At 41.8% G+C, this 23865-nt stretch overlaps 1 protein-coding gene and 1 long non-coding RNA gene across 5 annotated transcripts in view; one reads left to right on the top strand and one right to left on the bottom strand.

Annotated features, from left to right (window-relative positions):
- Positions 1 to 23865, top strand: part of KANK1 (KN motif and ankyrin repeat domains 1) — a 123051-nt gene that overhangs the window by 18032 nt on the left and 81154 nt on the right. The window lies entirely within an intron of this gene.
- LOC143841109 (uncharacterized) overlaps positions 9692 to 23865 on the bottom strand; it is a 71147-nt gene continuing 56973 nt past the window's right edge. Inside the window, exons 2-3 of the long non-coding RNA XR_013232563.1 lie at positions 11427 to 11498; positions 9692 to 10107 (exon numbers count right to left, since the gene is read on the bottom strand). This is a non-coding gene — a long non-coding RNA (uncharacterized LOC143841109). The remainder of the gene's footprint in view (positions 10108 to 11426; positions 11499 to 23865) is intronic.

Genomic DNA, 23865 nt, shown 5'->3' on the forward strand with positions numbered 1-23865 from the left:
ATAAATATGTTGAACAACACAGGCCCCAGGACAGATCCTTGGGGTACTCCACTTGTCACTCTTTTCCAAGAAGATGCTGAACCATTAATAAGTACCCTCTTGGTACAATTTGTCAACCAGTTATTAATCCACCTGACAGAATTAGGATCCATACTGCATTTTACCAATTTATGAACAAGAATATCATGTGGAACCTTATCAAAAGCTTTACTGAAATCCAGATAAACTATGTCCACGGCATTCCCCTGATCCAGCAAGGTAGTCACTTTTTCGAAAAAAAAGATAAGATTGGTCTGACATGACTTGTTCTTGTAAAACCCATGCTGAGTCTTAGAAATCACAGCTCTTAGTTCCAGCTGCTCAAGGACAGACTGTTTGATTATTTTTTCCAAAATTTTGCCAGCTACAGATGTCAAACTGACGAGTCGATAATTACCCAGATCCTCCTTTTTCACTTTCTTGAAGATGGGGACAATATTTGCCCGCCTCCAATCATCTGGCACCTCACCTGTTCTCCAAGTAGTGTCAATAATAATGGACAGAGGTTCAGAGATGACATCTGCAAGTTCTTTTAGTACCCTTGGATGCAGTTCATCTGGCCCAAAAGACTTTGTTTCATTTAAAGAAACTATATGTTTATGGACTGTTCCAACCGTGATCCTAGGCCACCATTCCCGTCCCCCGTGTTGTGTTACGTTTTTGCCATATTGATCACTATTTCCCTCACAAGAAAAGACAAAGGAGAAATAGGAGTTAAGCAGTTCAGCCCTCTCTTCATCATCTGTTATAATTTCACTTTCTTGTCCTTGCAGTGGTCCTATGGTGTCCCTATTCTTTTTCTTGCTTGAAATATAACTAAAGAAGCCTTTTTTTATGTTTAGCATTTCTTGCTAGCCTAAGCTCATATTGAGCTTTAGCTTTTCTAACACTCCCCCTACAATTATTGATTATTTGGTTATACTCATCCTTGGTAATAAGGCCTTCCTTCCATTTCCTAAATGACTTTTTTATTCCTCAAATCTTTTGACAACTGCTTATAGAGCCAACTTGGCTTCCTTAGGCTCCTTCCATCTTTTCTTCTCAAGGAAATTTTTGTGATTGAGCCTTCAGTATTTCACTTTTAAGAAATTCCTAGCCCTCTTGGACTCCCATCTCTTTCATTCTTTCTGACCATGGGACTCTATGCAACATACGTTTAAGTCTGTGAAAATCAGTTTTCCTGAAGTCCAGTCTATATGTATGACTACGTAAAGGTTTTCTCTTTCCCACGATTGAAAATTCCCAAAGAACATGGCCACTGCTACCAAGTGTGCCCACTACTTCCACCTCATCGACCAGTTCTTCCCTGTTGATGAGAATCAAGTCTAAAATAGCAGAGCCCCTGGTTTCCCTCTCTACTTTATGGGAAAAGAAGCTGTCGGCAAGACAAGTTAGGAATTTAATGGAGTTTTGGAGGAGCTGAACTGCTTTTTCGATCTATAGTTCAGCCCTTTTTGGAGCTCTGGTATCTGGAAAAAGATATTTTCGAGCTAAAAGAAATTTTGAAAAAGGCAACCTTTCCCATGAAGAAAGCCTAAGAGCCTGAGACTTTTCAGTTTAGAAAACAGACAAATGACTGGGGGAGGGCAAGAGTGAAGTTTAAAGCTAACTGTGGGGCAGAGAAAGTGGACAGAGATAGCTCTTTCTTCTTCGCACATAATATTTGATCTTTGGGCATCCATTGACGTTAACGGCCTATGGACTCCGAAGAAACAAATAGAAATACTGCTTTATTCAACAAGTAATTAAATGGAAGGCTTCACTGCCACTGGTGAGTTGTGATGGTCACAAGCATGGGCAACTTTAAAAGGAGGTTAGACAATTCATGGTGGAAGGTCTATTAGTGGTTACCACTCCAGGTAAACTTCCATATTCAAAGACACCGAATATAAGAAACTTGGTGCTGGGAACATTAGGAGAGGCCTTGGCTGCATTGCCTGTTGGTTCTGTAGAGTGATTACTTGGCTGCTGTTCTCTCCAGTGGGAATTCCTATTACTGTTGTTTGTTCCTTTTAAAAACATACTGAATTTTTATCTCTAGTGGGTTAGTGTAGGGAATTGACACCTATGAAGAACATTGTGTGTCCCCAGCCTAAACTCTTGACCCAGGTCCACCTTGTGAATGATCCTGGCTCAATCACCTTTTAAACCTATAGCCTGTATCTTGATATTTAGGTGCCCAGAAAACATTTTATATTTATCCTAAGCAAGGAATCATCGAATCTTAGTATTGTCTTGGGACTAAATGTGATACACATGAGCACAAGATAGATGCAGGTGTCAGAAAGTGTAATCTTCCTGTGCCCTGAATCATAATTGGAAATTAGAAATTGATTTATTAAAGGAAAGTGTAACTTTCCTGTTGTTCAAAGCCCTCCCCAATCTTTATAAAAAGAGCCCAAACTAGGATTTTAGGCCCTACAAGGTGTTTAAAGGTTTACATTGATTTAGTCTGTTCGGTAATTTTAAAACCTAAATGGCCATGTGGTCCCTTAAGAAAAAGAAGGTGAGCCAGTCAAGCCGACACAGCTTAGCTTCCAGACGCTTCTATATGCTTCAAAGAACTAGGAAAGAGCTACAAATAAGATATCCACGCTTTTCTCTCAGACAATTGAAAAATTAATCAGGCAAGTTTGGCTGGCAGGCTTGTCTTTCAGCCAACAAGAGGATGGATTGAAGATCCTAATCACAGTGACTTTTCAAATCACGTTTTGAAAGTTGAGCTTCCCTGTAAAAGCTACTTTGCAGACTTCTGTGGGCAAGGTGAAATAAATTCTGATTAAAGTATACTGACAATCCTAGCACAAGTCTTAAAAGAGGGGGAGGGGGAGTAAGGCATCTCCTGAGTGATAGATAAGGCTTTCACACTTTGTGTACCAGCCCAGTCAGGTTTCTGACCAAGTGGAAAAAGGCGAAATTAGCCTACAGGTTAATATGGAGTTGGTCAAGTGAAGATGACTTTGAAATTCATCTCATAATGACTCATTCCATGATATCTGCACACTTTGTTTTGATGTTGCTTTGCATTTTCCGTTTTAGTATTTCTGTAGTTGCTCAATAAGATGGCCTAAGTCTAAGCAAGGTGTCTTTCTATGTGCAAAGTTAGTCTGGTAGCACCCTAAAGACCACAAGGTTGTTGTTAGGTTTCTGACCATGAGAGCTTTGACTTTCAAAAGCTCCTACCCTGATGATCTTGTTGGTCTCTAAAGTGCTACTTAACTCTAATCTTGCTCTTCTACTGCAGTGCAATAGGGCTACTCACCTGAAATTTTCTTTATGGGAGCATCCAGTGGCCTTTTGGCCAGGTAACGTAATAGCACTGCAATCTTACCCAGAGTTACTCTGGTCCAAGCCTATTAACTTATTTTGGAGTAACTCTCCCAGGTCTGCATTGTATTTGTTTTTAGGAGCATGTACCTAGGGCCTCTTGTGGCGCAGAGTGGTAAGGCAGCCGTCTGACAGCTTTGCCCATAAGGCTGGGAGTTCAATCCCAGCAGCCGGCTCAAGGTTGACTCAGCCTTCCATCCTTCCGAGGTTGGTAAAATGAGTACCCAGCTTGCTGGGGGGTAAACGGTAATGACTGGGGAAGGCACTGGCAAACCACCCCGTATTGAGTCTGCCAAGAAAACGCTAGAGGGCGTCACCCCAAGGGTCAGACATGACTCGGTGCTTGCACAGGGGATACCTTTACCTTTACCTTTACCTAGGGGGAATGTGTAAAGTACAAGCTCTGAGCTTTGGGGGTCAGGCAGGTCAAGTCTGAATGAGCACTGCAGGATAATTAATGTATGTTTGAGCTCCCTAGGGAGTGTTTGCTGCTGGGTTCTCTTAGCAACCTTGCTACCAGTTGTGGTATGCCTGGGCCTTAAAATCAATCACTGTGATTCAGCTCCTCCTCATTTAACCTAAAATAACTTGTTTTATATGCATATTTCCTACCCATATATAGTGCAATATGTAGTACATTCCTTGTAATTCCTTTCAGTGTGCCATTAAGTCCAAACTTTGGGAAATATCAGGGTACAAATACATGGGAAAAGACAGTAACAAGTAATGTGGATGAACAGATTTATAGTCCAGTGGCTCCTTTAAGACTAACAAGGTTTTATTCAAGGTATGAGCGTCTGTGCGCACACCCACTTCCTCAGAGACAGTGTCATGGAATGAAAGTAATCAGCTGGTGCTCTAAAGCAGTGGTCCCCAGCCTTTTTATCACCGGGGACCCGTCAACGCTTGACAATTTTACTGAGGCCCGGGGGGGGGGGGGGGGATTGTCTTTTGCCAATGGACACCGCCGCCTCCACTTGCTTTCCCGACAGTGTCCCTGACTTCCTGCCGCCCATGGGGGGGCGCTGCCAGCAGCAGCTGCGCAGTGCCAGGCCAAGGGGGAGCTACTGGAGAGCACCAAAGGTGAGTCAGCAGCAGAGTGGCAGGGCAGCCCCCGAGGCAGCAGCCAGGGAGGAGGACAAGGAGGAGCTGCGGCCCAGCACCGGTCCTCGGACCAGGGGTTGGGGACCACTGCTCTAAATGTATGATTTGGTGACAGTGATTGATGCTCTTTTCACATCTAGTTACATTATGCAGTGCTCTCTGCATGAGGCTGCCTTAGAAAAGTCTCTGGAAAAATCAGTTGGCATAAAATGCAATCATTATGCAACTGCCCACAATCAAAATGGACACTGGCAAAATAGCCCAAGCTATGTGGTGGTTCGGCCATGTTGTAACAGCTGGATGCAACTGTCCAGCTTTGAGATGAGCTGTTGCTGACCTTCAGCCCCCAGAAGCTCCATAGTCTTCCCTCCCATGCAGTGCCACTGACAATAGCGATGACTTTGGTTTATCCCTACATGGCCGCACCTGTACCACTTCAGATCAGTGACTGGCTAAGAACTTTCCTGGTATGTTAGGGGGGCAGGTCATCTCTTTCTGTCTGAGACAGCTAGGATTAAAGAGGCATCCTCTGAACATGTCATAGCTGACAGCCTTGTTCTTTGTAAGGCCAAGTAATTGCATCAGGACAAAAATCTTGCATGGGCTCAAGCAGAATCTTTTCATAAGGAACAGCTCCAACCAGTATCTAGTTGCTACCTTGATTATGTATATTCATCAGTCACGGCTGTTTTAGACTCAAGTTTCATACTGCAATCCTAAATTTCTACACCCTCATAGCAAACAAACTAAATCACCCAGAGTATTTGCAAGTGTTTGCTTTCAGCTGCTGTGTTTCTATTTTGGGGAGTGCTCAAGTTTGAGGGTGCTCAAATTTTTAATCTGAAGCACAAATGTAATAGTACCTTTTTAGACTCATTTCAACACAACATAAGATTTCATAGGGTACAACCCACACCTGCCGATGGAAGCGTGGAGCAGCCCACATCAAGCAGATACAAAACAGCATTTATTGTAGATAGATATTTCAGTTTTAACTTCAAGATAAACTGCTACATATTAATACTTGTGCCATAATCTAGAAACTATCATGGTTATCCAAATGTACCTTGCAGTTTGTAAATGAAACAACTTTACAGCTCAGAAATGCAGATAACGGCCTACTAGATTAGCAGCAATGGGCATATTTCAGGTGCTGTTCTCCAATGTCCCATTGATTGAAAACCCAGATATGTTTTTTATAAACTGTTTTTTAGGTGCTAGATATTTACTATCAGTCTGTAGTGTGTGTTACTTCACCTTTCTTTCTGCAATCAACTTCCACCACAACACCTTTATTAGCTCTAAACAGCTGTTGAAATGTCCTAAAATCAGAGATGCTGTCATGGGATCAGAATTTTGGAAGGTGACTGGAAAAACACAGCATGGCTACAATTTTCTTGCTGTGATCATCCATCATAAAAAGATAATGTCATAGTTCAAAAACATAAGGAAATTTCAAGCCACAAACCTTAATCCAGTTTGCCATTAGCCTATAAAGTACTTTGAAAACAAGAAGAAGTCAGCGAACATACTTGGTACACAGTACTCTGTCCTTGGAACAAATAGTACTTTGATATTTCCCTTATCTAAAACAATAAATGCCACTTTTGAGGGGGGGCAGAGAAATATCCTTACAAATAATAGAACTGCATTGATGTTCTCAAATACTTTTTTAAAATTATGATTACCAGTATATTTTGTTGTGCTTTTTGAATGAAAAATTGCTACAATTAATGATTACCAAAATTGTTCTTTGTGTAAAACATTTGTGCGTTAGATTTCTTTAATGCATCAGTCATAGGAATTTTTTTGAAACTTAATCTAAATCAGGAAGAAATCTACTAATTATCAGTGTTTCAAATACTAATCCTAGACTTGACTGTTGCAGTTTGTGGTGTTGGGAATATCTTTATCCATAGAGGTGAAACCTGAGAATTCCATGTATACTCACTTTGACTCATTCTTGCTAGCTAGGTGAACCTTTGTTAGAAGTGATGGTGTATTAATTCATATTCCAGCCTGCTAAAGGGAATGCTATGAATGTATGCTTGAGGAATCTCTGCACAGTGGAACAATCTGGCCATGTTAAGTAATGTGTTGGGGTTAGTTGTAGTTCTTGATCTTGTGGCTCTATTAAAAACTATATACATTGTTATTTAAGAATTGGCTAATTTTCTGGAATAGAATGGTTTTACATTGATAAAAGTAACAGGAAGAGAGCTACATAGCTTATTATTATTTATTTATATAATTTTATATACTGCCCCTCTTGGACTTGCCATCTTGGGGCGGTGAACATCATAATCAAAGTTACCATTTGATACTGTATAAAATCCATTAATAAGTTTAAAAGTTTTAAAATTACACTTAAAATAGCTGTCAGCTCAGCACCATTGATACACAATATTTAAGTTATTGCTATACAACAAGGAAGTATGAGGGTTGAAGGGTGGAGGGGAAGAAGAGAGTGGCCCTGCAGTTGGTCTTAATTGGCTTCAACTGTAGGCCTAGCGGTAGAGCTCTGTCTTGCAGGCTCTGCAGAACATTACCAGTTTCCTGGGGAGCTTATTCCACTAGGCAGGACCCAGGGCCAAATGGACTTCTTTAGGGCCAGGGATCCTCAGTTGGTTGGTGTTACTAGATTGAAGCACACTCTGGGGAACGTATTCAGAAAGGCAGACCTTCAGTATAAAGACAGCTTAAAGTATATTTATTAGCTAAGATCTTCTTTAGCTGAATCTTTCTTCTGAACTTTGTTTATTTATTTGTCTTGTTTCAAAGTTAATAATGATGCTATATGTGTATATAATGCATCTGATAGGCTGCTAACACTGTATCGCACATTTATCAAGATTGTTAAAAATTTTCAATTTAAGATCTCAGTTTTCCTGCCCGAAGAAGTCATGGCTTACTTGGACCAAGAATGTAGGACAATATGATGACTGGCAATTTGTTTGGAAAAAAGGTTCTAAATTCTCAAACAGTTATTATGTAAAAGAAAATGTTTATAAAATGCATTCCCGATGGTATTTGACACCATATAAAATCTCAAAGATGAGTAAGAAAGAAAACAATAAATGCTGGAAATGCCATGAAGAACCAGGTACATTTTATCACCAATGGTGGGATTGTCAAAAAGCGAAACAATTTTGGAGGGGAATTCATGAGAAATTCTCAAAAAGTTTGGGCAAAAAGATTAAATTCAAACCAGAAGCCTATTTATTAGGCATTTTAGATAATTCTTTTAAAAATGAGTTAGGAAATTTTTTTGGATACATCTCAGTCACGGCGAGAATTATATGGGCAAAGAAATGGAAGTCAGAAGAAACACCTATTCATGAATGGCAATGTACAGTTATGGAACTAGCCAGTTGTGCAAAATTATGAATATAGAATATAAATATACCTCAGATTTTGACATAGAATGTAAGTGATGAAAATTTTATATTGAAAAAACTTGAAAACAAATATATGATTATAAATATTAAGGATGGCTCTATATTTCATAGAGCATTTGAGATATTTGATATTGTAATGCAACAAAAGTTTAGATACAGGTAAAAAAGGTTAAGAATTTGTTTTCTTTGTAAGTACAGTTGGAAGTCTTTTTTAAATGACATTATACTTATTTTTCTTTTTTTCTCTTACTATTTTTCTCATATGTATTTGCTATTCTGTAATTTCTATGTAACTTTTTTCTGTATTAATAAAAATTAATTTTAAAAAGATCTCAGTTTTCCTCTTAGGAGATAATGAAAAGACTTCCCCCCTCTTTTTTGGGTTGTGTTCTGACATAGACTGATTATGCACGGGCAGGGAAGGGTGGGCCGGTGCCTGCAATACAGTGGGGCTAATCTCTGCTTATGCACAATGCAAGCGCCATCCGGGCCCCCACCTGGCCTGGGCCTACTTTATGGCTTCTGATGGCCTGCGGTAAGAAACACTAATTTTTCTGCATTCCCTTTCTTGCTGTGGTGGCCATCAGAGGCCCGGCTGGGCTAGGCACTGCAGTGACACAAAACACCCCATTCGGATTCGCAGTGCTGCATCCCCCAGATGATGGGGTAGCGGCATGCCACTATCCCACCATCCTGTAGTGGGACCCTCATGCCCCTTCCCCCCCTGCTGCCGCCACCATTGTGAGATGGGGCAGAACCTTACAATCCTGGAGTTGTACAAGCACAGAAACAACTCCAGGGCAGACTGTGTGCGCTAGGGGATTTTGTCTCCCATGTGTACATGGGAAGTGGCGGGTCATGCTGCCCCACAACAAGAAACTGCTGGAAGCCTGCTGCAGCTGTCACCGTGCATAATCGTTCATAGTGAGCAACCCCTTCAAATTAAAATATTCTTTCTTTGTCTCCTACTTTGGAGAGGAATTGGTTTACCCATTCACCTCAGAGAAATTTGATCATATCAAAGATTCACCAAAGGAAAAGCATTAACACACTTTGCTTTCAGTCTCTCTCCCCTCCACACACACACATTAACCCCCTTAAGCATTTTTAGAGATAAGGGAAATATATTTGAACCTCTTTGGTGATAAAACAAATAGGAGCTTAACTGCAAGACAAGGACAGCATTTAAAGCATTAGTGTCCACTGGCTTGTTAAGAATTTTAATCTTGCTTGCATTCCATTATGGCTAGGTCATACGGCTTTATGCACTAGTTAATGGTATTTATTGATGTTATTCCTGAACAGTAATTACTGGCTAATCATGTTTAAGCTAAAACCTCAGTCTCCATGATTTGTAATTGAGCTTCACTTGCTAATTTAGAATTATTCCCACACTGTTTTGTTTAATCCAGTTTATGGTATTCTTCCTTCTCTTTCTGTTGCTATAACCATTCTGCTTTCCATGAAGATATCAATGCCCATGTTGAAAAACTCTGCAAAGGGCATTTCTACCATTTCTACCATGATGGTAATTCTCAACTATTTTGTTTTAATAAGCAACTGTAATTGAAAAATTATGTGTAATTCAAAAACTACTAAGGAAGGCACAATTTTTTGCAGTGTAAAGGAGTGTGTCAGAATTTTAAAGAAGCATTTTAATTATGATAAGTTGTATTTGAGGAAATCAGCATTATGGAATGTCCTTTACTGAAAAGGCAGTGAGAAGCCTGTTGAAGAAATCCATGCTTATTTAAGCAAGTTTCCCCCGCAGAATATTATATGTAAAGGATTGATTACACAGTCTTGTGTATTTGTGGACCTTGATATAAATATTCATATGACCAATGCAATAACAAATGAAGTTCAGTGTGAAAAAGTCTAAAGAGACCCCAAAATCCTAACACAAGTTAAGAGTCTGGCCTGGTGATGGTGACTAACCAAGAAAGAGCCAGAGATAGTGTTATTCACAACAGTATCTTTGTATTCCATGTTCAAATATTCAGATAAACTCTGGAGGATTTCACAGGCCTTGAAGAGAAAGAATAAACTCAGTATCAGACACAAGGATTATTTTATCTGTTTTCTTCAGGTACATCCCCTTCTTTCGCCCCAGTGGTTTCCTTCTGCTCTGGTCTCCTTTATTTTCTCCTCAGCAACTCATTGAAGTAGGCTAGGCTAAAAATGTGTGGCTAGCCTAAGGTTTCCCAACACGCTTCCATAGGAAAGTGGAGATTCATACCTAAATAGACAGAAATGTATAACGAATTTATAGAATTTGCTGTCACAAGAGTTTTGGAAATTGGCCTTTAAAACAGGATTAGACAATCAATGGAGGGATGGGTTTATCAATGACTAGTAGCCTTGATGATTAAATTGATCCTTCATATTTAGAGAGCATGTACCTCTGAATACTAGTTACTTGTGGGCAGGCAGTGGGGGACCCCTGTCACTCTTATGCACTGCTTACAGATTTATCCAGATGCTGTTGTTAAAACAGGTTGCCAGATTAGTGACTGATCTGCTGCAGCTAGGTTCTTGTTCTTGTTCTTAGGTCCCCATGTTAATTAATGTGAAAACTATAATCTCGTGTTCCTCCTTTCTGACCAGAATTTGCTTTTTTAGTACAAAAGGTGACAATTGTGGAAGTTATGCCTTGATCTGTGCATGTGGTACACAGTACACATACTGCATATAGTAAAAGTCTTGGAGAAGATATCTGATTCTTAGCAGTTTGGTTTAGACGGAATTTCTTTGCATTAATTTCATCCCATTGGTTCTGGTCCATCCCTCTGGGGCAAGAGAGCCTTTTAAATAATTGAAGATGGTTATCAGATTCCCTCTCACTTGTTTCCTCTCCAGGCTAAACAGACCAAACTCCCACAACCTTTCTTCATATGTCTCCTGCCAAGACAAGTATCCCCCATCCTATAATGGTGTAAATGGTTTTTCCTACCTAAATGCAGACCATTACATTTATCCCTATTGAATTTCATTTTCTTTAGTTTAGCCCACTTCTCGAGCCTATCAAGATCATTCTGTATTCTAATTTAGTCTTTTGTTGTGTTTACTATCCCTCCCAGTTTAGTATCATCTGCAAAAGTACCTCTCTGATCCAAATCATTTATAAATACGTTGAACAACATAGGCCCCAGGACAGATCCCTGGGGCACTCCACTTGTCACTCTTCTCCAAGAGAATGCTGAACCATTTACAAGTACCCTTTGGGTACGATCTGTCAACCAGTTATCAATACACCTGGCAGAATTAGATCCATACTACATTTTACCAACTTGTCAACAAGATTATCACGTGGAACCTTATCAAACACTTTACAGAAATCCAGATAAACTGTGTCCACAGCATTCCCCTGATCCAACAAGGTAGTCACTTTCTCAAAAAAAGAGATAAGGTTGGTCTGACATGACTTGTTCTTGCGAAACCCGTGCTGAGTCTTAGAAATCACAGAACTCTGTTCCAGTTGCTCAAGGACTGACTGTTTGATGATTTGTTCCAAAATGTTGCCAGCTACATAGGTCAAGCTGGCGGGTCGATAATTACCTGGATCCTCCTTTTTTCCTTTTTTGAAGATGGGGACAGCATTCACCCCCCTCCAATCATCTGGCACTTCACCTGTTCTCCAAAAATAATGGACAGAGGTTCAGAGATTACATCTTTTAGAACCCTTGGATGCAATTCATCTGGTCCAGAAGATTTTGTTTAATTTAAAGAAGCTAGGTGTTTATGGACTGCCCCCTCAGTGAGCCTGGGCCACCATTCCCATCCCCCGTTGTGATACTTTTTTGCCACATCGAGCACTATTTTCCTCACAAGAGAAGTTAAGCAGTTCAGCCCTCGCTTCATCATCTGTTATAATTTCACTTTCTTGCCCTCTCAGTGGTCCTATAGAGTTCCTACTCTTTTTCTTACTTGAAATATAACTGAAGAAGCCTTTTTTGCTAAGACTAGCACTTCTTGCTAGTCTAAGTTCATACTGAGCTTTAGCTTTTCTAGCACTCTCCCTACAATCATTGATTATTTGTTTATACTCATCCTTGGTAATAAGGCCTTCCTTCCATTTCCTAAACGACTCTTTTTTATTCCTCAAATCATTTGACAGCTGCTTATGGAGCCTTCTTGGCTTCCTTAGGCTCCTTCCATCTTTTCTTCTCAAGGGAATTGTTTGCGATTGAGCCTTCAGTATTTCACTTTTAAGAAACTCCCAGTCCTCTTGAACTCCCATCTCTTTAAGTCTTTCTGGCTACGGAACTCTACCCAAGATACCTTTAAGTTTGTTAAAATCAGCTTTCCTGAAGTCCAGTCTATACGTCCAGTTATGTACAGGTTTTCTCTTTCCCACAATTGTAAATTCCAGAGTCACATGTTCACTATTACCAAGTGTGCCCACTACTTCTACCTCCTCTACCAGTTCTTCCCTATTGGTGAGAATTAAGTCTAAAATAGCAGACCCCCTTGTTGCCCTTTCTACTTTCTGGAAAATAAAGCTGTTGACAAGACAAGTTAAGAAATTAATGAATTTTGTATTTTTAGCAGTTGGTCTTCCAACAGATATCTGGGTAATTGAAGTCACCCATGACCACTGTTTCCCCCCCTCTTTGAGAATTGTGTAATTTTCCCCCATATTCTGTTCATTAGTGTAGAGACATCGTAATCCATCTTTTGTGTGCCCCATGGTTTTAGTTTTTGAACTTTGTTGTAAGTTAGTAGTTCCCTGCTTATGTGCCATTCTCTGTAGTTTTGCAGTCTTCCCAACCAATCCCCTTCCTCCGTATTCTGACACAGTTTAAAGGTCCTGTGATGCCCACTATTTTTTTTTTAGAAAATATCATTCTTCTCCGTTGCAATACCTATGCATAGAATCATAGATGCATAGTGCTTTTGAACGCCACCCCTTATGGGATCCTAAGAAGGCTTGTGCATGAAGGGTCTGATTCAGTTCGCATCCCTCCATTATATCCAATGGAGATGACTCCATTGGATATAATGGAGAGATGGGGGCACCCTCTTTGGGAGCCCCTAGACGTGGACCCCTTGGAGCAATCATTTTGAAATTGGGAGAGGAGTCAGGAAAGAACCTCCCAGAGCTACTGAAAATTTGGAGGCTGTACCTCAAAGTCGCCCTCCCAGGCGCCACATTCCCATTATAGTCTGGTTCCATTGACTTCCATGGGTGCCGAAGCCAAAGCGGCAAAGTCCTTTGATAAATGAGTAAATTAATTTTTTTCCTGAGTTTTTTGGGAGAGAGATATCAAACGTTTGAGAGGCACATATTATTGAATGAAATATTCTTTTATTTCTGGCATCATCTACACATGCCCACCTATTCATTCCTCTAGGAAGTTCGCCATTTAAAAAAAAAGTAATTCTCTCTGGGAACAAGGGAGAGACAGGCGGGAGTGTTAAAACCATGAGCAGACAATCCAGGCTGCAAGGCTCCAGCATTGAGCACCCGGCTGGGTTCAAACACTTCCTCTTGGGAAAGGTCTTCTGGCTCTCCTGGGGAGGGGGGGGGAAGATTCTACTCAAGTGCCTATAAAACCTGGATCTGATCTAAGAGCAATGTCACAGTCAATTTTTCCTGTTCTACGTATTGCCTTAGCTGAGTGTTCATCTGTGGTCCTACCTTCAATAAAACTAACTTTCTGATGAAATGCCGGGTGTCAGTAGTCACTGGGATATCGAGGAAGGGCTCTGCAACTGCACTATTCGCTTGGTTCAAGACAGGCAATGGTCTTAAAACATGTGGTCTCAATCACTACTACTTAGAAACTTATTATATAGCCAGGCCTTATATATTGTGGTGCATTAATTTTTTTCTAGGAAAGTAACAGGCAGAAGCTCTAAATAATAACTTGGGTATAATTCTTAGTAACTGAAGAAGATAAAGAAAATGTGGAATATCCACAATTTATTGGTTAATTTGCATTCAGATTATACATTAAACTAGATTAAATCAACTCATGGTTTATAAACTGTGCTTTATTGTAACATCTGAATACATCCTTTAATTTCCTTTTGTTTGGTAGTAGAGAAAAAAATGTTCTTCATAAAGGGCAAAGTTCTCATTAGCTGTGTCTCAAGATGCTAATAAAACTTTAAAAAAAAGAAAACCTTTAAAACGTTAATTCAGAAACAGCATACCTGGTTAACAGTAGCTGTGTGGGTGGACTGTCCTTGAGTTTTGTAGACTTAATTTAGTACTGCACAGTACCCAGTGATGGAAACAGCTATAAATTGCCTGTGGGCACCCATGCATTATTGATAAAGGGTAGAATAAAACTCCACAATTTCTTTATTTCATGTTGTCAGCATTATAGCTGGATGGTTATTTACTTTGTTTATCCCTTCTTCCTCTTCTCTTTTTCTCCTTGTTCCATTTGTAGATTTTAGTGGGAGCTGATGGTTACAAATTTCACACCAGATTCTTTAAAAAAATCTCTTAATTTTTTTTATAAAACCAAAGATTTCAGCGCTGCATACCATTTCCATTTCTTTTACTCCTATGGTATTCACTCTTTGATGTGCAACTTTAGGCTCTTCTGAGGACCACTGTCTGATATGCCACCCACTGATATTTCAGGAAGGTGAATAAATCTGTTGCCATGTAAGACTTTGCTTGGAAAAGGGCCAGTCAGGGTGAAGCCAGCAACGCACTGCTCCTACAGCTCCCTCCCTCCCTGGACACTAGCCACATTCCTCTCAGACGCGCCAGAGACAGAGACACACAGAGCTCTGCCAGAATGAACACGAGCCCTCATTCCCTCCTATCGCGCCTGCTGCGAGGGAGGCAGAGAGAGACACAAAGAGAGCTGCTCCAAGCTGCTGACCAGGCCTGCTTCCCTCCTAGGGAGCCCTCTTTACCTGCTATGGCTCCTGCTGCCACAGAGAGAGAGACACAGAGAGAGCCACCCCTGCTGCAATGGAGGGAGGGAGAGATAGACGGAGAGCTGCCCCAAACTGCACATCAGCCCTGCTTCCCTCCTAAGAATGAACTCTAATTACCTACTATGCCTCCTGCTGCAAGGCACACTGAGAGACACACAGCGAGAGGGAGAAAGAGAGACACAGAGAGAGCTCTGCACCTCCTGGTGTCCCCTAGGTCCTAGCGCCCATTGCATTCCTGGTTGCAATGGGCCTTCTTGCTAGTCTTTAACCCACTCAGCGGATTAAATAATTTGTTAAGGGCCATGGCGGCGGGCCCTATCCGTGATGAGGAAGGGTGCCCATAGGCCCCTTCCCCCGGACTGACACTCGGAGGGCCCAATTGGTAGGCGCTTTGCGCCTGCCGATTGAGCCCTCTGAGTGTCAGTCCGCCGCCAAGGGACCAATACTGAGGCGCGCGCAGCATGGCTCTCTATTGGCCCCTTGCCGCCGGACTCACCAATCGGGAGTCGCTCAGCATCTCCTGATCTGCCCCCCCCTCGGCCACTTGCGGCCGACCGCCATTCCCTCCCTAGCCCCGGCCACGCTAGGTGCCACGCTGCCGCCGCGACGCCCTGAAGACGCAACCCAGGACTCCACCGCCAACTCGCCGCCTCCCCACCACCCCCAAACACAACCCACCGCCGCACCCCACTCTCTGCCCACCCACTCCTACCTTCCCCCGCGCCTCCACCCACGCCGCCATCCGCCAAACTGCCGCTAACACCTCCAGCCGTCCCCGCAGCACACACCAGCGCTGCCGCCGCCTCCCCAGCCCACTCACACCACGCCTCCATGGCTCCGGGAGCCCTGCCGCAAGCCGCCGTCTGCTTGCGGTCCACCATGCCGGCTGCCGCCCACCGGCCCGTCCTCTCACGCTGTACCTCGCCCACCACCCCACCTTGCCACCGACGCCCGGCTCCAACACCTCTGCCACTGGCCGCGGCCCTGCCGCCGCCTACAGTCCCAGCGACAGGCCACACGCCAGGAGAACAAGACTGGCGCAACTCGCCTCAGGTACCCAGCGAGCCGGGGGGGGCGGAGCTGCCGCCTACTCGCCGGGTGCCCTCTCAGGAGCGGCTGCGGGGCCCCCAGATGCCCCACCCAAATTGCCAGGCCTCCTAGCGCCCGCTGCAGGGTAAATTTACCCTGCAGCGGGCTTAATTTCTAGTATATATATATTTGTCTTATCCATGTACATTTTTATCGATTTCATAGCTGACTGATTTTAATTTGTACTTATATTTTTTATTGGATGGTCTGTGACTGTAAATAAAACTGATTGATTGATACCCTGTGTGGTTGGTGGGCCTGAGAGAGCTTTGACAGGACTGCCTGGTCAGAGCAGTACTATCAGGGCTGTGACGAGCCCAAGGTCACCCAACTGGCTGCATGTGGAGGAGCAGGGATAAAACCCAAATTGTCAGATTAGCAGCCACTGATAGGTACACATGATCCAGGTTGGGCAGATATGCTTCCTCACTTGAACCCTTCCTGCCTAGCCATAGGACCTCCGTCTTTGAAGGATTGAACTTCAGATGACTCTGATTGACCCACCTTGTCAGTGCTTCCAGGCAACTGACTGATGCTTCTGGAGGAGAATCAGAGTGGTCATCCATCATGAGGAAGAGCTGGTTGTCAGCTGCATATTGGGGTCTTCCCAGCCCGAACTTCCATACCATTTGGGCAAGAGGATGCATGAAGATGTTAAATCAGATTGGAGAGAGGACCGCTCCTTGAGGGACTCGACATATAAGTTGGTAGTGGCTTTAGGATCTCTCTCCTATTGCTATCCTCTGTCTGTGGCCCCAGAAAAAGGAGAGCCATTGAGGGGCTCTCCCCCGTATTCCAGCATCAGCGAGGCAGAGAGCTAGAAGCTCATGGTCAACTCATGGTTGAATGTTGCCAAAAGGTCTAATAGTACAAGCAGCGCCGACCCACCTTGGTCCAACTTGCAACAGAAGTTGTCCATCAGGGTGACTAGTACTGTTTCTACCCCATGGCCAGGCTGGAAACCTGACTGGGATGGGTCTAGGACTAAAGCTTCTTCCAGGAATGCTGATATTTGGTCCAAAACAGCTCTCGCAGGTCTAGAGTTGTTTTTTTAGCAATGGGCAAACCACTGCCTCTTTTAATTCCTCTGGGTATTCTCCCATTGTGAGAGAAAGGTTGATTACATCCTCGAGGGGGTCCCCTTATTCTTATATCTGGTGTTTTTTGTAGCCATGATAGGCAGGGGTCTAGTGGGCATGTGGTTGGTCTCGCTGCTGCAAGCATCTCGTCCACTCAGTGCTCTCTCCAAAGACCGCTAAGGGGCCTCTAGCTCACTTTCTGTGTCTAAGGCTGGAGGAAGCTCATGGCGGAGTGTCAAGATTTTGTCTGCAAGATGACTCGCAAATGCCTCACAGCGGATATCCAATTGGCTATTGTGGCATGATAGAGTAAAAGTTGTGGTTCACTGACTTCACTGCCATCTCATAGGCTTTCATAAGATGTTCTTGAGGCTTCGTCACAAACCTTCCCCCAAACTTGCTCTAGTTGTTTCGGTTCCCATATCATCTTGTGGAGCTCCTCATTGTACCTAGGGGCTTGTTTGACGCGGGGCTGGAGAGAACAAGCTATCTCATCAACGGCAGACAGCATTCTGTCATGTCAGTCACTGACTAGGCCATTTAGAGAAAGAGACCTTAGGTCCTGCAGAGTAGCGATCCCCAACCTGTGGGCCGTGGACCACATGTGGTCCTTCGACTAATTGGAGGTGGGCCCCAAAGGACGCCTTCTTCCCCCCCTGGCCCTTTACTTCATCCCCCCAGCCCTTTACAACACACTTCATTGTTGTGGCGTGTCTGTATCTTATTTTGAAGGGATGTTTAAACATTACCATAGCGATCAGAGAGCGTTAGGGCAGTGGTTGACAGGAGAGGAGTAAACTACCCCCCCCCACCGGGCCTCAGTAAAAGGCGTTGAGTGGTCCCCGGTGATAAAAAGGTTGGTGACCACTGCTGCAAAGCATGCAGGGATCAAATTGGATCCATAGATCCCTGTGGGCGAGCTAAAATCTACTTGGTGCCCAACTGAGGAGGAGGTGGCTGCCTTAGCCAAGCCTTCAGGGTATAGTGGTCTGATCCTGATTCACACCCAAACTCTCGATGAAAATGAGGTCCAGGGTGTGGCTGCTTGATGGGCAGGGCCAACAACTAATTGCCCCAGTGTTGTCATGGCTGACACCGGGGTTTAGCTCACTTCCAGAGGATAGCAAGCTCAGTATGGACATTAAAGTCTTCCAGAATTAATAGTCTAGGAAATTGTAGTGTCCAGGCCGCTACTGCCTGCAGCAGGGCTGGCAGGGTATCTGGTGGTGTGCTGGATGCACGGTAAACCAGCCAGATGGCCATGCTCTTCGGTTGAGTTTCACTCAAGGCCAGTGCATTCAGTTCCTGGGATTGATGGCACAGGAATTTGATTCCCCACTCCTCCACATACAGCCAGTTGAGTGACCTTGGGCTAGTCACATTTCTCTCAGAGCTCTCTTAGCTCCATCTACCTCACAGGTCTCAGTAGAGAGGAGAGGAAGGGTCGGCAATTGTAAGCCACTTTGAACTCCTTCTGGTAGTAAAAAGGGGGTGCCAAAAACAGCTCTTCTAGTAACTTTTTATCTATCAAAGGCATGAAATGTCCCTTATATAGTAGTGAAGAACCTTTCTGTGACTGCACCTCAAGCTGATGCTGTAACAGTTAGAAGCCCCAAATACTGTGGCAGGTGACAGTATGGTACATCCAACTATTCACGTCTGCTGGAGATCTGATTTCTGATCGAAGAATGGGTGCTTGCTTCCACTGTGATGTTCTTATATGTTCATGAATTTACAAAGATGTCATTTCTCAGTATTTTATTTGAATGTATAAACTGCTCTTACTGTTGAATCCGGGGTGTGGGTGCGATCCAGGAAGCAAACAGCAGGGCCCCTGGACTGTCTCCCAACTTACCCTAATAGCAAGTATAAAGAATTCCAGTAAAAACTAATTTTGCACAATATATTTATACATTGCAACTGTCCTGGTTGCCTTTGGCAAGTGAAAATCTTCAAATAGCTAAGCTAAGAAATTCTAAAAACTGAATGCATTTATGACTTTTGGGCAAGGTTGATTATTTGTTGCTGTCAAATCTAAGTCTTTTTGGAAGAGATTAGTAAGTCAAAGATGAAGCCATCGTAAGTTGTCCTAAGGAGGCCAATGTGTTGTTGTGGCTAGAGTATTTAACTAAGAACAGAGAAACTTGGATTTAGCTCTTTTGCTTCAAAACTTTCTGGGTGACTTTGGGAAAGTTGTTCTTTCTCAGCCTAGCCTACTTTCAGGGTTGTTATGAAGATAAATTAGAGAAGGAAAAAACCATATAGGTCTCTTTGAGCTCCATTTGGGAAAGGTGGGATGAAAATATGCTTAAAACAAACCCACATAATTTTTACTATGTCTGTGATGTTTACCTAAGCCTCTAAATTCTAAAAAGGGGCAAGTATGCCCATTCTCTTGTTGAATGTTCTGGCTTCTTATGCAAAGCAGCTCCATCATCAGTGTGGATCACATGGATCCATTCTACAAATTGCTTGACTTCTTTCATTAGCAGAAGGCTTTTTTGTGCAGGACAACAACTTCAGCATTAGTGAAAGATCTGTAGGATCCAAGACATAGTTTTTGAGTAATTTTTGCATAATTTTTGCATAATAACAGCAAATGATTTGCATGCTGTCATTACCTAAAGGGTAAATGATACTAAAGTGTATGGAATGTTCTCCATTGTGGCTTTGTTTAAGATGCAGTGTCCAAGAAGCTACGAAAGACAAAGTGCTCACTCTTTACCTTTTCCTATCTTTCTGACTTTTAATATAAGTCACAAAGCAATTAAATTGGCTGTGTAGTTTCTGTCAGGAATAGCCCTTTCCTCAGTTAGCTAACATGATTGACAGAGGCTTGCTGGAGATTTACATTAAGAATAACTCATTCTTCAAAATTCTTTTTTTCATTTTCTTCTTGAAGTTATAAGGGTAAATCAAATATAGTGGCTATGTATGATTAAAATGCAGAAGTTATGATTTCATATTGACTTTGTAAATCTCTTAACAGGTTTACCCTTACCTAAACAGTTCTCTTGAGGAATAAGAAGGTAGTGGGTGTTAAATAAAGTCTTAAATGCTTTTAAACTGATTTATTTATTTAAGTAAAAGGAAGACTGAATTCAACTGAAGTGCTTAAGGAAAACTGTAAGAAAGTAAGAAAAAGCAAACTAAGATAGCAACTGCTTCTATGATTTTTTAAAATTTTGGTACAGATATAATATTTTAGAGAGAAATACAGACCAAACCTGTTCTTCCTTTTAAATGCATGGTAACGTTACTGAAACACCTGGCTATGTTTCCAGAACTCTGTTAACAGACCACTTTGCAGTTGATCAGTATGGGGCAGCTTGGGCAGTGTTCTAAATAGCCTAATAATAAGGATTTTCTTTTAAACAAAAGTTGACAATGCTATGACTTCAGAGATTGCATCAGGAAAAAAATACAGAAAGAGATTTTTCACAAACAGTAGGGAAAATATGAAAAGATACTGAAACCAGAAAATTGCTTGGTAATATCAGTTAAGGTACATGAGAATTCATGTGGATGATGGTCCTGTTTCTTGATTAATCATTTCCCCTTGGAAGACATAATTAGGCATAAAGTTCCAAGTTCAAAATGAATTACAACATGTTAGATAGACTGCAGTCTTTCATGGAGGGAAAAAGCAAGTGTAGAATACCTGGCTCAGTAGAAGACCTCATGCTTTGTGGGTCAAAGAGCTTGGGTTAAGTCTGGTGCATTTCCAGTCAAGTTTATGTACAATCTGAACCCCTAAAAACTTCCAGTCTTTAACAATATGTTGTTCCTGTAAGGCATGTTTGGTTTTGTAAAGTCAAATAATTTTAGTAGAAAGAGAATTTTCAAATTAATGCATGATGTTGCTTTGCATCCCTTTCCAAAATTCTGTGACAGTCATTCATGAATAATTCATTCTTGCCTCTTCTACCTATACTTAGATATAATTGCGTTAACCATTCCTTAGTAACAATAGGCTACTCTGCCAATATTTGTAGCATTTAACTGTGTGGCTGTGATGACAGAAGGAGGTAATGAGATGCATGCCTCAGGGTTGCTTTAGAAATTGAGGTGTTTGAACAGGGAGGTGTCTGGTAGAGTTGGAAGTGAAATAACACGTTTTACTGTTCTGGTTTTGAGATGTGAAGTGCTTCTGAGTTCACTCTGTAGATGCGTCCTTGCTGAGATTAATCAGGTAAGTATAGATTTTACATGTGTAGAGAAATATGAAACTGGGCGATTAAACAGTTTGTTGACTCTCTCTCTCTCTCTCTCTCTCTATATATATATATATATAGTAAAGAAAGTGATTTAAAGGCAGAGCTGTAAAATGAAGTGTTCCCCTTTTAGATCTTGCTATGTTTCAGAAGATGTTTTCTTAGCCATGATGAATGTAGGAAGAGAGCCTTCAAGCCCAAATTGCTTTTTGTGGGGTTAGGTTATTTTGCATAGGTGGGGATTTTTCAGGGTGGCAGAAAAATAATAATTGTTTTTCCAACTAGCATAGAGTATTTTTCAGAATTTGAATATACACTAAGAATAATTTTACTAATAGCTCCATTTTTAACAGAACATAACTAAGGCTGGGAAAGGGAAAAACGTTTTTGGTATGTGGAAGAGGGAAGGTAAGGGTGCAGTAACAGTTTGAAAGACTAAGTCTTTGGAAATAGGAAGGCTGTTATCATAGATATATTCTAGTTCAGGATCTGTTATGTTGCCTTTGGCAAAACACTTCATTGTTAATATTGGATGTATTCTCTACAGTTGTAGGATCTTGACGAAATGTGAAAAATCTGACAGTTTTAATATTGTAGTTCTGAATACTATATAAAGTTGTTTGTTAATATAGCAATTTATTACACAGTTTGGATTCCCTCCTCCTGTTGTCAACAATATGCAGTGTTCAACCTTTTGAAGTGTTTTACATTGTTTTGCTGTAAACCTGATAATGCCCCAGCAGAGACTGTGAGGTCCCTCTATTGCACGCTGTGGCTTAGAGGGTGTGGCTTAAGGCAATCTGTTGAATTCATGGAAGAAGCAGGATTCTGTTGAATTCATGGAAGAAGCAGGATTTGTACTGGGGATTTTCAATTCATAGCTTAACTTCTTAGCCACTGTGACATACTGTTTGTTAATGGCTTGGAGCGCCTTCCTTATGAATAAAGATTATATGGGTTTCTTGGATTTTTGTTTGTAGATCAGTTGATTAAGGGTTACTATGATATGTAATTTTATAACTCATAACAGACACTGTTCTCCTTCTCCCATAATACTAAATCTTTGGATCACACAGTGGAATTGATGGGCACTAGTAGACAAAATAGACTATTATTTTATTCAGTGTATTCATAACTAAGAGAGCAGAGTAGCATTTTTAACCTGGCTGCAGTCTTTGGATAACATTTTAGAGAAAGTAATTCCATCCCCTCCAGTATTATACAGTAAATTTCATCCCATGTTTTAATCCAGTGATACATATATGACTCTTTGACATGCTACTTATGGTTCTTAGCACCATTTCCCAACGTTACATAGGGAAAGGAGGGATTAATAAGCTGTAAACCTCCTCGTGTTGTGGATGTCAAGGGCACATCCTCTCTGACAACTTCCCCCCATTCTCTGCAACATCTTCCCTCTCATCTGGGTGGCTGTCAGGAGGACAGATAGAAACCACCTCCACAGAGTGAAACCACTACCACAGCAGCTAAGTAAGCCATAGTGGTGGCAGTTTGACTCCCTTTCTCTTGTTCTTTTACCTGAACTACTTCTCTCATTCCAAGGAGAGAGTGAGAAGGCAGAGAACCATAACCGTTTCTCCAGATACATAAAGTCCAATAGTGGTAGGGAGAGAAAACCCTATATGCTCAACGTTCTCAGAAGTTTTTAAAGCTATTAATAATTATCTTATTATATGTGTGTGCTTAGTGGGGTGGTGCACATGGCACTGTAGTTGTATGTCTTTTTGTTGATGGTTAGAATGAATGTGCCTCTCTATGAACCTTGGAAAGAGTACCACTGTTCTAATCCATATACCATATACGTATATACTCGCATATGAGGCGACCCGCGTATAAGCCGAGGCACCTAATTTTACCACAAAATCTGGCCAAACTTATTGACTCGCATAGAAGCTGAGGGTGGGAAATGCTCCATCATCACAGGCTCCCATGCAGCCTCCCACACCAACAAATACAGAAATGTCAAGAGGATGAATAGCTGCGGGTTTTTGTACCCCACTTTTCACCCACAGAAACCAAAATAATAGTTTGGAAGAGGTGATTAAGAAGAGAAAGAAGTGAAGGCAAAAGGAATGAAAAACATCAGAGTCCCTCAGTCAAACCGTTGATGTCCTACAAGCTGCCAGAGCAATGATTGGCTGACTGGAGCAGGCTTTTATTTCAATTAGCGTATATACCCATGTATAAGCTGAGGAAAAAAGGTGCTGAAAAACTAGACTTATATGCGAGTATATACTGTAGGTACTTCACCATACTCTACCTCAAATACAAATTTCTGAGAGGAAAAGTCGTAGTTATTCTCCCTCTACCTCAGATCTCTGTGAGAAAGACAGACTATGAATGAAATAAACCATTTTTGCTATATGGAGAGTTGAACTGAGGAAGAACTCCAGCAGTATATGTGTTGTTCTTCCTGGTATTTCTTCTTGAATGGATAGGTGATAGTCTGCAGAAAAAGTATAGTTTAGCTGACTGGCTAAACTTTACTCATTTTTTTCTGTCTTTAGTAAACATTTTAAAAATAAAGTTGACAGTACTGTATAGGACAAATGGGAAAACAATCCTGTAGATGGGTACAGTGTATTGCCACTGTGGAAGGATCTGTCGGTTGATCATAATTTACTGGCTTTCATTGTAATTAGCTGTAAGTCCCTTATTGGTTGGAGGAACAGAAAGACATGGTCCATTCTG

This window comes from Paroedura picta, chromosome 7, assembly GCF_049243985.1.
Source record: "Paroedura picta isolate Pp20150507F chromosome 7, Ppicta_v3.0, whole genome shotgun sequence".
Lineage (NCBI taxonomy): Eukaryota > Metazoa > Chordata > Lepidosauria > Squamata > Gekkonidae > Paroedura > Paroedura picta.